We start from the raw sequence: 14,717 nt of genomic DNA, 5'->3' as shown, positions 1-14,717 counted from the left end.
TTTCTGTAATTTACCTATGACCTGACTTCAGTAACAAACAATCTAACATCCAGAAGTTTGCAATAACTAACCTCACCCCCACCCTCACCTTTCCTAGAAAAGGGCTTTGCTGAAAGCTTTCAGGGAGTTATGGGGTTTTTTAAGGTATGAGCCATCCATGTCTTTGCATGACCCTCAGTAAACCTTTCTCTCTTCCAAACTCTGATGTTTTGGTATTGTTTGGGCTCACTGCGAGTCAGGCACATGGACTTGTGTTTATGTAGCACTAATGCTCTAAATAGGTTGTGATTTACATCTTATAGCAGCCTATACCAGTCATTTACAAAATATGATTCAGTATCACTGCCACCTGGGAACTATTTTTAGAAGTGCAAAATTTGGGACCACAACCCAGACTTGTTGAATAACACACTGTGGGTGTGGGGTTGGCAATATATACTTTCAAAAACTTTGCAAGGGATTATGGTGTAGCCTCATGTCTGACTCCCGCTTGTTTATATGATTTTTCTCTTTGATTAGTATTATTTCATCTGTTTTTTAAAAAACATTTTCATAATATATAGTCTTTGAATGGGTTGTAGTATTCAGTAGCACCTAGAATTTGTAAGTCTGTATATTAGTTAGCACTGGCTGCCGTAGATTACGTGGCTTCACTTCAGTTCAGTTCAGTTGCTCAGTCATGTCCGACTCTTTGCCACACCATGAATTGCAGCAGGCCAGGCCTCCCTGTCCATCACCAACTCCCGGAGTTCACTCAAGCTCACGTCCATTGAGTTGGCGATGCCATCCAGCCATCTCATCCTCTGTCATCCCTTTCTCCTCCTGCCCCCAATCCCTCCCAGCATCAGTCTTTTCCAATGAGTCAGCTCTTTGCATGAGGTGGCCAAAGTACTGGAGTTTCAGCTTTAGCATCATTCCTTCCTAAGAACACCCAGGACTGATCTCCTTTAGAATGGACTGGTTGGATCTCCTTGAAGTTCAAGGGACTCTCAAGAGTCTTCTCCAACACCACAGTTCAAAAGCATCAATTCTTCGCCACTCAGCTTTCTTCACAGTCCAACTCTCACATCCATACATGACCACAGGAAAAACCATAGCCTTGACTAGACGGACCTTTCTCAGCAAAGTAATGTCTCTGCTTTTGAAAATGCTATCTAGGTTGGTCATAACTTTCCTTCCAAGGAGTGTCTTTTAATTTCATGGCTGCAATCACCATCAACAGTGATTTTGGAGCCCCCAAAAATAAAGTCTGACACTGTTTCCCCATCTATTTCCCATGAAGTGATGGGACTAGATGCCATGATCTTAGTTTTCTGAATGTTGAGCTTTAAGCCAACTTTTTCACTCTCCTCTTTCACTTTCATCAAGAGACTTTTTAGTTCCTCTTCACTTTCTGCCATAATGGTGGTGTCATCTGCATATCTGTGGTTATTGATATTTTTCCTGGCAATCTTTATTCCAGCTTGTGCTTCTTCCAGCCCAGCATTTCTCATGATGTACTCTGCATAGAAGTTAAATAAGCAGGGTGACAATATACAGCTTTGATGTACTCCTTTTCCTATTTGGAACCAGTCTGTTGTTCCATGTCCAGTTCTAACTGTTGCTTCCTGGCCTGCATATAGGTTTCTCAAGAGGCAGGTCAGGTGGTCTGGCATTCCCATGTTTATGTGGCTTAAACAATAGAAATTTATTTCTCACAGTTCTGGAAGTTGGAGGTCCAAGATCAGGGTGCTAGCATATCAGAGTTCTAATTAGTAGAACTTTCTTCCTGACTTGTCTTCTCACTGTGTCCTCATGTGGTGGATGAGAGAGAGAGAGTTTAGCACTTAAAGGGGCACTGATCCCATCATGAGGTCTTCACTTTCATGGCCTCATATAAACCTCATTACCTTCCAAAGTCCCCATATCCAAATATTATCACATTGGGGATTAAGGCCTCAGCCCATAAATTTTGGGAGGACACAATTCAATCCTTAGCAGTCCAATTTCCATGGATTAATTTCTTAAATAAGAGGGGATGCTAAAGTAAAAAGACTTGCAGAGTGTAGTCCTAATTCTTTCCCTAAGTAAGTATGTATTTTTTTTATCATGATTTCTTTGTTTGAAATTATAATAAAAATATAAGCTGTATGTGTCATGGATTGTTGGGAAATTCAAGTATAATAGACACGTGAAAGAGTGGTGTATAGGTTACCCCACAGTATAAGTGTAATAAAGTGAAAGTCACTCAGTTGTGTCTAACTCTTTGCGACCCCATAAACTATATGGTCTGTGGAATTCTCCAGGCCAGAATACTGGAGTGGGTAGCCCTACCCTTCTCCAGGGGATCTTCCCAACCCAGAGATCGAATCCAGGTCTCCTGCATTGCAGTGGACTCTTTACCAGCTGAACCACAACGGAAGCCCAAGAATACTGGAGTGAGTCAGCTATCCTTTTTCCAAAGATCTTCCCAACCCAGAAATAAAACTAGGGCCTCCTGCATTGCAGGCAGATTCTTTACCAACTGAGTTATCAGAGAAGCCCCATAACAGTAATAAAGGTCATTATAATTTTTGATCAGTATTTTTTGTCAGTTGTCTGTGTTTCAGCTATGTATGTGTAGGTGCTTAGCCATGTCCAACTGTTTGTAACCCCGTGGAATGTAGCCTGCCAGGCTCCTCTGTCCATGGAATTTTCCAGGCAAGAATACTAGAGTGGGTTGCCATTTCCTATTCCAGGATGTTTCAGCTATAGACTCATCTGAACAATAAGCTGTGTGACATTCAAAGATTGTACTGATTAGAAAGAACAGGTCACTAGCAGTCATGAAGCATTGAAAATGATCATAGAAATCATCCAGACTGTGGGAACATAGTTACCTAACTATGTTAAGTATCTTTCTGATACAAAAGCCCCCTCTAGTGCATCCCTCTAGAGCACCCCAACATTGGCTTGGGAATAATGCTGAAGGCCACTTAGTAGAGTTCTCCAGAGAAACAGAACCAATAGGATGTGTGTGTTTGTATGTATATATAGAGAGACAGAGAGACTGATTTTAAGAAATTAGGGTCTGGCAAGTCTGAAATTTGCAGGGCAGTCTTTGAGGCTGGAGTTGATATTGTTGCTTGAGTCAAAGGCAGTTTGGATATAGATTTCTCTCTTCCTTGGGGGAGCTCTCTTTTCTCTTAAGGCTTTCAGTAAAGTGGATAAGGCTTACCACATCATGAAGAGTAATCTGCTTTCCTCAAATGTTAATCTCATCTAAAAACTTCCTCCATAGTGGCATCTAGACTGGTATGTGACCAAATATCTGAGTACCATGCCATAGCAATGGCTTCCCTGGTGGCTTAGATGGTAAAGAATCTGTCTGCAATGCAGGAGACTTGGGTTTAATCCAAGTCTCCTTGGATTGGGCAGATACTCCTGAGAAGGGAATGGCTACCCATTCCCATATTCTTGCCTGGAGAACTCCATGGATGGAGGGGCCTGGCGGGCTACATCACATGGGGTCTTAAACAGTTGGACACCATTGAGCGACTAACACATGTGTGTGTGCGCGTGCACACACACACACACACACAGCCTAGCAAAGTTAACACAAAATTAACCGTCACGGCATCCTTTAATATTCAGAGTCAATTCTACATTTAAAATATGTAATCCTTCTAATTATGGGCTTTCCTGGTGGCTCAGACAGTAAAGAAGCCACCTGCAATGAGGGTGACCTGGGTTCAATACCTGGGTTAGGAAGATCCCCTGGAGGCAGGCATGGCAACCCACTCCAGTATTCTTGCTTGGAGAATCCCCATGGACAGAGAAGCCTGGTGGGCTATAGTCTATGGAGTGGCAAAGAGTCAGACACAACTACATTTAAAATGTAGCACAGCTACATTTAAAATTTGTAATCCTTCTAATTTTGAAATGATATGAAAATAATATAAAATAAATATATATGTAAATGAATGAATAGATAGATAAATGCTGATCAATCCCATATGTATTACCTATACTATTAATAAGAAAAGATTCAATTCCCTCTTAACTATGTGAACACTTTAGAAATGGAGCAAATAACAGAAGTGTGTATAGAGCACATTGATTCACAGAGTAATGAATCATAGAGCTCTTTGCTTGGCTTTACTTGGTGTGGTTATCACAATAAGGAAAATACATAAACTAAGGAAGGGTAACTACTGTGTTGAATGTCTGAATTGAGATCCAATAAGGATTTTTGGCACAGTGGTTGAGAAAAGCAAGAGGAAAATTAATAGAATGACCATAAAAACTGGTTCTTAAGTTTTAAGGAAGTTGTACAAGTGTGGATGTAAAAGATACTTAGAAATATACCAACTCAAAATACCACAGAAGATTATAAGAATTGTTAAAACAGATTGTACATTCAACACAGCTGTTGCCTAAATGGGGTGAAGGATAAATTTGACACATTATAATCTACTCTTGTAAAACTTTTTTTAAGTTTAAGGCAACTAGAATATATGTCATTTAAAACATATTCTGCCTTGTAACTAATAGGCTAAAATTATAATGTCTTTCCTTATATTAGACTGAAAATTTTATCATCTAGTTAGTCCCATAAACACAGAGTCAGCCTTCAATTAATCTTAGTTCCATTGACTTGAAAGTGCATGCATGCGTTTTCAGTCGCTTCAGTTGTGTCCAACTCTTTGCAACCCCATGGACTGTACCCTGCCAGGCCCCTCTGTCCATAGGATTTTTCAGGCAAGAATGCTGGAGTGGATTGCCATGCCCTCCTCCAGGGTATCTTCTGGACCCAGGAATCAAACTCAAGTCTCCTGTTACCGCTGCTTTGCAGGTCAATTCTTTACCTGCTGAACCATCAGGGAAGCCTTGACTTGAAAGTTCAATTCAGCTCAGTTCGTGTCTGACTCTTTTAGACCCCATGGACTGCAGCACACCAGGTCTCCCTGTCCATCACCAACTCCTGGAACTTGCTCAGACTCATGTCCATTGAGTCAGTGATGCCATCCAACTATCTCATCCTCTGTCATCCCCTTCTCCCCCTACCTTCAATCTTTCCCAGCATCAGGGTCTTTTCCAATGACTCAGTTCTTTGCATCAGGTGGCCAAATATTGGAGTTTCAGCTTCAGCATCAATCCTTCCAATGAATATTCAGAGCTTATTTCCTTTAGGATTGACTGGTTTGATCTCCTTGCAGTCCAAGGAACTCTGAAGAGTCTTCTCCAACACCACAGTTCAAAAGCATCAATTCTTCGGTGCCCAGCTTTCTTTATAGTCCAACTCTCATGTCCATATATGACTACTGGACAAGCCATAGCTTTGACTAGACAGACCTTTGTCGGCAAAGTAATGTCTCTACTTTTTAATATGATGTCTAGGTTGGTTATAGCAAGTAGGCATCACCAAATAGCTTTGGGAATGATACCTTCAAGTGAAATTTGTTAATGATAAATTGATTGATAACTAGCATAAGTGTGAACTAGCAAATAGGTAATTGAGAGAGAGATTTCTGGTAGAATGCTGCTTAAAGAACTCTAATCAACTTGTAACCCTTTTAAGATTTTCTTAAAACCATCTCTGTATGTCTCTGAGTTTTGATCCTGACACAGGTAATGTCTGACCTCTTAAGCAATTTATCCAAAGTTACTCTGAACACACTATGATGTCCACTGTATTGAGTGTGATTGGAGAAGACATTGTACTGAGATGTCTGAGAATTCCCATATGGTGAATTAGGAGGATAGGAAACACTTTAAACAAATACATTATTTATTAAACTGTTATCTATTTTTTTTTGCAAAAGCTACATTTATAGATCTCAGAATTCTGTAAAATCCAAAATGTGGAACAATTTAGTTAATACCAATATTGATAGACATATTTGTATTTGCTAGTACAAAGTAGGAATTTCACAACTGATGTCATGTGTCAAGTAACTGTGAAACAATGTTATTATGTTTTATATTTCAGCCCCACATTTTTTCTGACTTCATTTAAATTACATAATTTAAAGGTTATGCATCTTGAATTTTTCCTTCAGTTTGTTTTATAAAAAAATTACCTTTTTTGCTCTACATTGATATAATGATTGGATCTTCCTCCTTAAGATAGATATATTTTTGCCAAAATACTGACCATTTTTCTAAGAGATGTCCTTCATAATCATAATTAATAGATAATCCAAGTAAAGAAATTTGAAAAGAAGCATAGCAACTTTGAATTGATAATGATACTAATGTATTTTTGTTATTTATGTCTTACCTTGTTCATAAAATATTATAGTTGTTTCCTGTATAATCTGTACAACGTAGGGAGTTATTTTCATTAAGACATTTCTGGAACCATAGACCTGATAATATAGTATAAAAAATATAGAGTCACTGAAAAGGTTACAACCATATTAAATTTCATTGGAATAAAAAATGACCCGGCTACTGTATTCAGCATGAAAATTCTCTGGTTGAGCGTTGGCTGAAAACTCCATTAGTACTGAGAGCATGGAAATAGGGCAATTAAGTTGTTATAAATCTGAAACCATACTTATTAGTACACTAAAGCAGTAATAAATAAATAAATAAGTGTTCTAGTGCCTTGTCAGTTTTGAGTCAAAATATTTCAAAGTATTTGATCACAATCAAGCTTTTTAGGAACTGGAACATCTTCCCCGGAAACTGCTTTCTCCCTTATCTCTCTCTCTGTTTTATGTCTTCCTCTTTCTCTTCTCCTTCCTCTTTCCCCCTTCTTTCCTTTCATCCCCCTTTCGCCACTTTTCTCTATTTTCCTTTAAGAAATATTTATTTAGCTACTTCTCTGTGCAATACTTATGCTAACATATGCATCCTAAAGGGTTATAAGACATGGATTCAGCAATCCTTTACCTGTTTTAGGTCTATTACAGCCATGCAGATTATTTTTTAAAAGAGCCAGTTTCATACTCACACCTGAACATTGTGTTTGAAATTAAAAAAAGAAAAAAACGTTCCTCTTATTCTATTTGTCACCTTTTATTATCCCTTAATTTATTTTTTTTACGTTAAGACTTTGAGTTTTAGAACAGTTTTAGGTTCACTGCAAACTTGAGGGCCAAGGTACAGAGATTTCCTGTAATCTCCCTGTTCCCAAGCATTCATTGTCTTCCCGCATTATTGACATTCTTCAACAAAGTTACAACAAATCATAGGAAATAATGTTCTGAGCTAATAAAAATATGGTACTCTATTGAATTTTTGCTTTTGATTAGTATAGAGTGGGAAAAATGGAAACAGTGACAGACCTTATTTTCTTGGGTTCCAAAATCACTGTGGATGGTGACTGTAGCCATTAAATTAAAAGACACTTGATCCTTGGAAGAAAAGCTATGACAGTGTATTAAAAATCTAGACAGTGTATTAAAAAGCAGACATCACTTTGCCAACAAAGGTCCATATGGTCAAAGCTATGGTCTTCCCAGAAGTCATGTACGGATATGAGAATCGGACCATAAAGAAGGCTGAGTGCCAAAGAATTGATGCTTTCAAATTGTGATGCTGGAGAAGATACTTGAGAGTCCCTTGAACACCAAGGAGATCCAACCAGTCAGTCCTAAAGGAAATCAACCCTGAATATTCATCGAGAGGACTGATACTGGAGCTGAAGCTCCAGTATTTTGGCCAGCTGATACAAAGAGCTGACTCTTTGGAGAAGACCGTGATGATGGGAAAGATTGAGGGCAGGAGAAGAAGGGGGCGACAGAGTATGAGATGGTTGGATGGCATCACCGACTCAATGGACATGGTGTGTTTGTGCTCAGTCATGTGTGAGTCTTTGTGACTCCTTGAACTATAGCACACCAGACTCCTCTGTTCATGGGATTTCCCAAGCAAGTATACTGGAATGGGTTGCCATTTTATTTCAGGGGATCTTCCTAACCCAGGGATCGAACCTATGTTGCCTGTGTCTCCTGCATTACAGGCTGATTCTTTACCCAGTGAGCCACCCGGGTATGCTGTTTAGTGATCAGTCATGTCCTATTCTTTGTGACTCCATGGTCTGTCCATGGAATTCTCTAGGCAAGAATACTGGAGTGGGTTGTCATTCACTTCTATAGGATCTTCCTGACCCAGGAATCAAACCCTGGTCTCCTGCATTGCAGGCAGACTTCCTATCGTTTGTGCTACTAGGGAAGCCACCAATGGACATGAGTTTGAGCCAACTCCAAGAGATAGTGGAAGCCTGGTATGCTGCAATCCGTGGGGTCGTGAAGAGTCAGACATCACCAAGTGACCGAACAGCAAGAGTCTTCTCCAACACCACAGTTCAAAAGCATCAATTCTTTGGTGCTCAGCTTTCTTCACAGGCCAACTCTCGCATCCATACATGATCACTGGAAAAACCATAGCCTTGACTAGACGGACCTTTGTTGCCAAAGTAATGTCTCTGCTTTTGAATATGCTATCTAGGTTGGTCATAACTTTTTTTCCAAGGAGTAAGTGTCTTAATTTCATGGCTGCAGTCACCATCTGCAGTGATTTTGGAGCCCCCCAAATAAAGTCTGTCACTATTTCCACTGTTTCCCCATCTATTTGCCATGAAGTGGCAGATAGGGATACCTATCAGATACCATGAAGGGACCAGATGCCCATGATCTTAGTTTTCTGATTGTTGAGCTTTAAGTCACCTTTTTCACTCTTCTCTTTCACTTTCATCAAGAGGTGCTTTAGTTCTTCTTTGCTTTCTGCCATATGGGTGGCGTCATCTGCATATCTGAGGCTATTGACATTTCTCCCAGCAATCTTGATTCCAGCTTGTGCTTCATCCAGCCCAGTGTTTCTCATGATGTACTCTGCATATAAGTTGAATAAGCAAGGTGACAATGTACAACCTTGATGTAATCCTTTCCCCATGCTCAACAAGAGAAGCTGCTGCACTTAGAAGCCTGTGCACTGCAACAGAGAGTAGCCTCCGCCTGCCACAATTAGAGGAAGCCCACAACAATGAAGACTCAGTGCAGTCAAAAATAAATAAAAATAAATAAATCTTAAAAAAAAGAAAATTCTACTTTTGAAGTGTCTTCCCTTGCCAGAAATCAGTTAAGCAGAAATGTGTTGATTTCTGTACTCTCAGTTTTATTCCATTAGTCTGTATGTCTGTCCTTCTCTTGGTTCTGCATTGTCTTGATTATCTAGATTTATAGTAAGTTTTGAAATTAGGAAGTGTGAGTCTTCTAACTTTATTCTTTTTCAATATTGTTTTGGCATGTCCATATGAATTTTAGGATCAACTGGTCAGTTTCTTCAGAAACAAGAAGCTGGGACTTTGATAAGGATTGTGTTGATTCTATACATTGATTTTTTCAGCATTGCTGTCTTTCTGTTTAGTTTTCACATCTGTGAACATTGGAAGTCCTTCCTTTTAGTCAAGTCTTCTGTGATTTTTTCAGTGATATTTAGTACTTTTCATTTAGTGTAAACTCTACATTTATTTTGTAGCTTATTTTGGAATATTTTATTCTTTTGAGTGCCATTATAAATTGATTTTCCTCAGTTTTATTTTCACATCATTCATTGCTAGTATACAGTTCACTTTTGTATATCCATCTCATGTCCTGGTACTTTGCTGAATTCATTTTTTTTAGTTCTAGCAGATTTTTTGTGTGGATTCTTTGAGATAACCTATATACACGATTTTTGTTCACAAAATCAGATGCATTTATTATTTCTCTTCTAAAATCTTAATACCTTTTGTTTTTTTCATGGAATTGTCCTAGCTAGTTCCTCCAGTACAGTGTTAAATAGATATTATAACAACTGATAATCTTTTCTTCCTTCTGATCTTAGAGGGAGAGCATTTGATCTTTCACCACTAAATATGATTTTAGATGTGTTTTGTTTTGTTGGGGCTCTTTATTGGGTCCAGGAAGGTTTCTTCCATTCCTAGTTTTCTGAGTGTTTTTATCAAATGCTTTTTCTTTGTCTGTTGAGGTGATCTTGTTTTATTTGTTTTTTAAAGGTAGTTGGACACACAGGAAACACATAGTAAGCTCACAGATAACCAAGAACCAGCCTATTGCTGTAATTTGCTGTCCAGTTTCATTACATTTTCCTGTCATGTTTAATGGCTAATCTAATGAAAGAGTAAAACCACCTAATTAATACAAAATTTGAAGTTAGAAAACTATGAACCTGAAATATATGTGCATGCACATATACACATGCACACACATGTATAGTATTCTCTGGTTTTGAACAAAATGTCAAAAAATGCCACGGTAAGAGTATTTGTTTCAATGGTTTATTTAAGTAAGTATTGCTTTATTAAAATTCCAAAGTTTTAATTCTCAAAAAGCTATAGTCTCAGAAATTTCACTGAAATTGTAAGCACATGTTTTTGTCTATAACATTATATCTTTTTTGTTTGTTTGTTGTAGTTGATACCAATATATCCTCTGTACCTCCATCACCTCTCCACTACAGGGCATGTAGGTTACTGCAGAGATAATTTCTGAAATCATAGTTTTACTTGAGCTCGGGTCAGATGTTTTTCAAGGTAAGAGGAGATTTATTTTGATAACAGCTATTACTTATAGCACAGCATGATACTGCTATAATTCTAGTCATTTTTCTCTTGTTGAAATATTATTTTTGTTAAGAAATGAATAATCTTTTTATATCAGTACCTTACCTCCTTAAATTAAAAAAAATATATGTATTTGATAATGTTTTTGAAGATATATACCCCAAGGCTTGTGGGCTTCCCCAGTGGCTCAGTGGTAAAGAATGCCTGCTGTGCAGGAGACATAAGATGCACATTCAACCCCTGGGTCAGGAAGATCCTCTGGAGGATGGAGGGCATGGTAACTCACTCCAGTATTCTTGAAGGAAAAATATCATGGACAGAGGAACCTCACAAGGCTACAGTCCATGGGATCACAAAGAGTCAGATTTGACTAACGCAGCTGAGCACGCATGCACATACTCCAAAGCTTATCAGATCAAAAGACAGTTTATTACTGGCTATAAGATGACCCTTTATGCTGTTACAATTATAGTAAGCATTTCCAGTAGCTGCCAGGGGCAGTCTCAATGTATTCATCCAGAACCTTGAAAACTTCACTTCCAAATGCATAATATATTTGGGTCATCAGCCACTGTAATTTTGTTTGAGGGCCATATTTCTCAAGCTTACTTTCCTTTTTAATGTGTCAGTTCATTGGCAGAAATAAAAATAATAACAGTATCCTAAAAAGGAAAGGAATCTTGGAGGTTACATCTAATTTATTATTCAATTCCATTCCATGTAGGAATTGAATCTGAACAAGACTAAATAGTTGGTCAGTTAACTATTTTAAATAAAAACAAGAAATAGGGTGACTCATGGAGCATCCTGTTAATTGTTGACAGCTTTTATTTTTTTGAAAACTTTGACTCTTATTTTTAGAGAGCTCTTAGTGCACTGGTTTGTATTTGTATTCTTATAGTTTAGTTTATTTGTTATAATTAAAACCCACTAGTCTTAGTTGTTCTTTGAAAGGCATATTACATATGTATACCTATATCATATGTTAGAAAACATGAAGAAGTTGAAAATAGCTTTATTTCTACTATATGTCTGCTATTCGAGTAAAACATCTCAAACTAATAATTTATTGATTAGTCATTGCAAAAATAATCTATGGCTTTAGTTTAGAACCTTACATACTCATTTGTTGTTATTTTTAAGTTTTTAAAAGTTGAAGTATAATTGATTTACAATGTTATGTTAATTTTAACAGTTTTATGAGGTATAATTTTCATATGATAAAACCTTGTCATTGTAATTGAGTTCTGTGATTTTAGTATATTTAAAGTTGTGTAATCATCACCATATTCAGTTCTGTAACTCTGTTCTTGCCAGGGTCCAGCCCCGGCTGATCCAGAGTATTCGAAGCGGGGATGGCGTCGGTGACTTATTTAAATATTAATTAGAGATATAAAGAGTAATACAATGAGGATAGCTCGGTAGGAAAATTCAGTGGAGAAAAGAGGCTGAGTAGCTTGGGAGACCAATAAAACTTCAAGACAAAAAGTTTGCACCACATATGTAAGCCGCAGGCGTCCTTCCATTCTCCCGAAGGAGAGGAGACACTGAGGCCTCCCCGGTAGGATCTTAGAAGCCCAGGCAAAATTAGTAAGCATGGCAGGTTCCGCGCTCCAGATGGAGACTCAGCCAGAGTTTGAGAGAGAGAGAGACATGGGGAGACCAGTCTTTCGAGGAACTGATCCCAATTCTTTATTTTCCAGAGTCTGTTTTTATACACTGAGATGTTATACAAAAGTCACGCGGGGACAGCAGTCCTGACTTTTATTAAAGTCAGGTGCTTCATACAAATGTATACAGAGGTCTTAGGGGTGTTACATCATCTTCTGGCCAGAGGCGCCTGCTGACAATTTATGACCCTCTCCTTGTGACAGTGGTCATTCAACACTTATTTCTCCAGGGGTGATTATTCTTAAAACAGACGCCACCCAAATAAAGTTACATTCCTATAGGGTGAGCGTGTAGTGGGTTTTAGTTAAGGAAAGAATTTACTTAGCCTAAGGTGTAATGTGATTTATATCAAAGGTTAATACTTATTTCTTCTATATATTCATTAATGTGTATAAGGGCAGGGGATGTGGAGACTTAGCAGTAAGCATTGGCTCAACAAATGAAAAACCCTTCACCAATACAATTTCTAATCAGCCCATTATACTTATACTAATAGTTTTCTAACTTCTCTAAAGAACCTGTTTTTAGAAGGTTTAAAGCATCTCGTGCCTCTCACGGTTGGGAGGCTGTGAGCAATCACATGTGGCCGGACAAGCCTGTCAGGCAGGCTAGAAAACCTTCAGAGGAGTTTGTAGGTTGAAACACTCCTGTCATGCCCAGGAATTATTATTAACTGGAGCTCTAAGTTAACTCCTTCTCCGAAAGAGGTGGTGGGGGACAGCCCCCTGTAAAGTCAGAGGTGTAGGTGAGAGCACAAAGTAGTAAAGTAGGCAGGCTCTGGTTATGGGGGTAGATGCTCGAGAATTTCCAGGGGGACTCCTGAGGCTCGATCCCGCCCTTGCGTATGTTGAGCCTCCTTCCTCATGACCTTTGCCATGGGTGGAGGTCCTCCCGCTGGCTCCCCGCACATTCTTACCCCTCAAAACTCTCTCATGCTTATTGTAGTCAAGCCCTGCTACCACACCCATCGTAGGCAACTGCTGATCTGCAGTCTATGTTCACAGATTTGCCTTTCCTAGAAAATTTTTATGAATAGAATCTTACAATATTGCAATATGTAATGTTTTGTTTCTTCTTTCAGTTAACATAATACTTTTGAGACTCTTCAATGCTGTAGCATGTTTAGAATTTTTTCTTTTATGGCAAAGTATTTCATTGTATGGGCTTCCCAGGTGCTGCTAGTGGTAAAATAAATAAATAAATAAATAGTCTGCCAATGCAGGAGACATAAGAGATGCAGATTTGATCCCTGGGTCAGGAAGATCCCCTGGAGGAGGGCATGGCAACACACTCCAGTATTCTTGCCTGGAGCATTTGATGGACAGGGAAGCCTGTGGGCTACAGTCCTTAGGGTCACAAGAGTTGGACATGACTAAAGCAACTTAGCATGCATCCTCGCATTCCACTGTATGGATCAAATTTTGATTACCAGTTCACCACATTTGGTTTGCCTCTTGTTTTTTGGCTATTCTAAATAATACTGCTATGAACATCTGTATATAAGTCTTTGTGTGACGTATCTTTTCATTCTCTTATAGAGTTTTCTAGAAGTATAAATGCAGGGTTCAATAGTAAGTTTATGTATATCTACTATGAAACTACTAAATGGAAATTTTTTCAAAAATGGTTATTTGTTTAGTTTTTTACATCTCCACCAGAAAAGTGTAAGGATCCCAGTTTTTCCTTGTCCTTTCCAACTTCTAGTATTTTGGTTCTTTTGATAAAGCCATTCTAGTGGGCATATAATGGTATCTCATTGTGGTTTTAATTTGCATTTCTTTAATGATATTCATGTGGCCATTAGTGTGTCTTCTTTGGTGAATTGTCTATTCAACCTCTTGCCCATATTTTTGTTGGGTCATTTGACTTTTCATTGTTGAGTTGTAAGTGTTCTTTATATATATTCTGGATATAGATTCCTTACCAGATACATGATTTCCAAAATTTTTGTCCTAATTTGTGATATTGTTAATGGTGTTTTAAGGAGTAAAACATTTTAATTTTGATTGAGCCCCATTTAATTATTTTTTACCTTATGGATTGCTGTTTTGGTGTTATGTCTAAGAAGTTGTTGCCTAATTTAAGATCACAAAGATTTTCTAGTATTTCTGTATTTTTAAAGTTTTATAGTTTTAGCTAACAAATTTTGTTTGACCCATTCTGTGTTAATTTTTGTATGTGGTATGAAGGATTTGTTAGTGGAAAAGACCATCTTTTATGCTTAAATTTTCTTGCTTCTATTGTCAAAAATCAGTTGGCCATATAATAGGCACATATTAAGGGCACAGTTTTGTACTTCCTTACCTGTTTTAGTGATCTTTATGACTATACCAGTGCCATTCTTTTAATAACTGCCACTTTATATCAAGTTTTGAAGCCAGACTGTGTATGTACTCCAACTTTTTATTTCCTGTAAAAAATTGTTTTGGATATTCTAAGTTATTTGAATTTTAACATACATTTTAGATTCAGCCTGTCAATTTCAACAAAAATACTGCTGAGATTTTAATAG

General features: G+C 38.0%; 1 protein-coding gene across 10 annotated transcripts in view; it reads left to right on the top strand.

Moving 5' to 3' along the window:
• The window catches only part of FOXP2 (forkhead box P2), a 661,296-nt gene that overhangs the window by 117,133 nt on the left and 529,446 nt on the right, over positions 1–14,717 (top strand). The window lies entirely within an intron of this gene.

This window comes from Bubalus bubalis, chromosome 8 (assembly GCF_019923935.1).
Source record: "Bubalus bubalis isolate 160015118507 breed Murrah chromosome 8, NDDB_SH_1, whole genome shotgun sequence".
Lineage (NCBI taxonomy): Eukaryota > Metazoa > Chordata > Mammalia > Artiodactyla > Bovidae > Bubalus > Bubalus bubalis.
This window is presented reverse-complemented; position numbering and strand designations above follow the sequence as displayed.